A 3798-nucleotide genomic window follows, 5' to 3' on the forward strand; every position below is an offset into this window, starting at 1 on the left:
TACGGTACTAGAAAACATAAAAACAGTACATTATATTGAGACGTTGCATGATGTGGACGTAATAAAGGTACTGTAAGTCAATTTTATTCACATTTCTGACTTCCTTTGAGTGATTTCTGGTCTTTAAAGTCTCTGCAGTCACGGCGTGGTTCTATTTTAAACTCGGTTGTGCTCCGGTGCTACTCGGGAGGTCAGGTGGTGTCACGGGCGGGGCGGCGGTCGTCGGAGCATGCGCCGCACGACCCTCAAAACGGCATCTATTTCCCCGCATGTCGAGTGGATTCTCTTTTCTTCTTGTCACGAACTCCGATAGCGCGCTTCCTGTTTTCGTCCTGTTTCGATCTGGACAGTGTTCTCTTTGTTTCCTGTCCTCGCTTGAACGCAAACGGGGCCCAAAACCAGGGAAAACATCAACACGCACAGCCCTCCCACCCATTTGTGTGCTTTAATTTTGCCATTTGTGTACTTTTATTTTGGAAAAAACAACAAAATAAGACAATGACAACAACAAAACACAGAAACAAAGCAAAAATTTTGACAAAAGATGGTATAAATTCTCTAGAAAATGTCTTTGCAATGGCCTTTTTCCTGCTTTTTCGAAAGTATCCATCCATTGTTTCCATTGCGGGAGTTTTATGAAGCATAGTTATATTTTCTATTGTTAGGCCCGAGCGCCACAAGCTGGTGAGAGGCCTATTAATCACGTAAGGCCGTGCGAAGCACGGCTGCGAAATCGAGCGCGAAGCGCTCGCCCACTTCCAAACACTCACTAACGCACTCCTTCACTCATGCGCGCCCCGTGCATACTAATTAGTAGTAGGAAAATGGAACATTACCGTTGTAAACGGGCGAAGCCCGTGCAAAAGTGCGCACTAAACGAGCACTTTACATTGGCGGTCGTCATCCCCATATAAAGCATTCATTTGCGCTAAGTAGCTCACAAATACGTTCCCCATCTCTTGCATGTTCCGTACATATAAGCATGTAATGCAAAAATTTAACATTATTACTGTATAGAGGGCCAAAAACACAAAGTGTGGTGACCAGGGACCCACACCATGAGCGAAAATGTATAGTTTATGATATTTGAAAAATGGGAAACATTGTTTTCGCATCGGAATATTATTCTTCCTTCTTCTTCTTCTCGGGACCAACCCCCCTATTTTTCACCCAGTGAACATTGACGAAAAGTCACACAAATTTGCACACCTCTAAAAATCGTGCCTCTCTACATTCTGGCTATTTCCCTTTTCTAAAATAAAAAAAATTGGCGCGTCAGCGCCCCCAAATGTACCAAAAATACATTGAGAGATAGGAAATGACCCAAAAAAAATCTGATCGTAGAATCATGAAATTTGGCGCAGAGGTAGATGGTGAGAAAGAAGAAGAAGAGAAAAAATATTATTACGGCAACGCCGTCCGCCCAACCAAATGTCGGCCATATTGCTTTTTGAGATCATTTTAATAGTTTTAATTAAACAATCTAGTCAATGTGCAACAAATAATACATTTTTTGACACATTTCCCATCTATGATCCAGAATTTAAAGGGGAACTTTTTTGTGTGTAAACTGTCAATCAGCTTTATTTTGATTATTTATTTATTTTTTGATGCATAGTCTTACTGTGAAGTTCATGTTGAAATACAGCATGTTGCAGCGGTTTACTAACGCCACGCACATATTTCTGGGCAGTCGGATATTTCCAAAACACACGAAAATGCACTTGGCAAGATGTTTTTTTCAACTATGAAGTGTGTATATTTATTAAAAAAGGGACACAATGAAACAAAACAAGACCAGAGAAACATCAGAAGTCAAAAATCAAAACCAGTGGACATCCAATGAGGGGAAAAATGTGTATTAACTGAGGCACCAAACGTCCTATTATCAAATTTGTCCATTTTCAATTAAAGTTTGAATGTCATTTTTTGCATTTGCCTCCTCCTCTGCCTCCTCCTCTGCCTCCTGCTCTGCCTCCTCCTCTGCCTCCTGCTCTGCCTCCTCCTCTGCCTCCTCCTCTGCCTCCTGCTCTGCCTCCTCCTCTGCCTCCTGCTCTGCCTCCTCCTCTGCCTCCTCCTCTGCCTCCTGCTCTGCCTCCTCCTCTGCCTCCTGCTCTGCCTCCTCCTCTGCCTCCTCCTCTGCCTCCTGCTCTGCCTCCTCCTCTGCCTCCTGCTCTGCCTCCTCCTCTGCCTCCTCCTCTGCCTCCTGCTGTGCCTCCTGCTCTGCCTCCTGCTCTGCCTCCTCCTCTGCCTCCTCCTCTGCCTCCTGCTGTGCCTCCTGCTGTGCCTCCTGCTCTACCTCCTGCTCTGCCTCCTCCTCTGCCTCCTGCTCTGCCTCCTGCTCTGCCTCCTCCTCTGCCTCCTGCTCTGTCTCCTGCTCTTCCTCCTCCTCCTCTGCCTCCTCCTCTGCCTCCTGCTCTGTCTCCTGCTCTTCCTCCTCCTCCTCTGCCTCCTGCTCTGCCTCCTCCTCTGCCTCCTGCTCTGCCTCCTCCTCTGCCTCCTGCTCTGCCTCCTGCTGTGCCTCCTGCTCTGCCTCCTGCTCTACCTCCTGCTCTGCCTCCTCCTCTGCCTCCTGCTCTGCCTCCTGCTCTGCCTCCTCCTCTGCCTCCTGCTCTGTCTCCTGCTCTTCCTCCTCCTCCTCTGCCTCCTCCTCTGCCTCCTGCTCTGTCTCCTGCTCTTCCTCCTCCTCCTCTGCCTCCTGCTCTGCCTCCTCCTCTGCCTCCTGCTCTGCCTCCTCCTCTGCCTCCTGCTCTGCCTCCTGCTGTGCCTCCTGCTCTGCCTCCTGCTCTGCCTCCTCCTCTGCCTCCTGCTCGGCCTCCTCCTCTGCCTCCTGCTCTGCCTCCTCCTCTGCCTCCTGCTCTGCCTCCTGCTGTGCCTCCTGCTCTGCCTCCTCCTCTGCCTCCTCCTCTGCCTCCTGCTCTGCCTCCTGCTGTGCCTCCTGCTCTGCCTCCTGCTGTGCCTCCTGCTCTGCCTCCTGCTCTGCCTCCTCCTCTGCCTCCTCCTCTGCCTCCTGCTCTGCCTCCTGCTCTGCCTCCTCCTCTGCCTCCTCCTCTGCCTCCTGCTCTGCCTCCTGCTGTGCCTCCTGCTCTGCCTCCTGCTCGGCCTCCTGCTCGGCCTCCTGCTCGGCCTCCTGCTCTGCCTCCTGCTCTGCCTCCTGCTCGGCCTCCTGCTCGGCCTCCTGCTCGGCCTCCTGGGTCACTGTGAATAATGGGCACTTTGGAACGGTGTTGTGAACATGTCACACTTTTCCAACAGAATTTTCTCCAAACATGTGATTTTGTGGTTCTAATTTTAAATCTCACAAACATGACCTGCCTTTGGCTCCAGATACGAGGAATGAACATGTTCAGCTGAGAAGCAACAAAAGGAGCCTCACTTGAGTCTCTAATTTGTGATGCCAGTTTAACAAGCAGACAGTAGTAGTAGTAGTAGTAGTAGTAGTAGTAGAGACAATAGTAGAAACAGTAGTAGTAGTAGAGACAGTAGTAGTGACTGTTGTAGAGACTGCAGTAGTACTAGAGACAGGAGTAGAGACAGTAGTAGAGACAGTAGTTGTAGTAGAGACAGTAGTAGAGACAGTAGTAGTAGTAGTAGAGACAGTAGTAGAGACAGTAGTAGTAGTAGAGACAGTAGTAGTAGTAGTAGAGACAGTAGTAGAGACAGTAGTAATAGTAGAGACTGTTGTAGTAGTAGAGACAGTAGTAGTAGTAGAGACAGTAGTAGAGACAGTAGTAATAGTAGAGACTGTTGTAGTAGTAGAGACAGTAGTAGTAGTAGTAGAGACTGTTGTAGTAGTAG

Source organism: Eucyclogobius newberryi, unplaced genomic scaffold (assembly GCF_026437365.1).
Source record: "Eucyclogobius newberryi isolate DKJ021-1_F unplaced genomic scaffold, fEucNew1.0.hap1 SCAF_7, whole genome shotgun sequence".
NCBI classification, from domain to species: domain Eukaryota; kingdom Metazoa; phylum Chordata; class Actinopteri; order Gobiiformes; family Gobiidae; genus Eucyclogobius; species Eucyclogobius newberryi.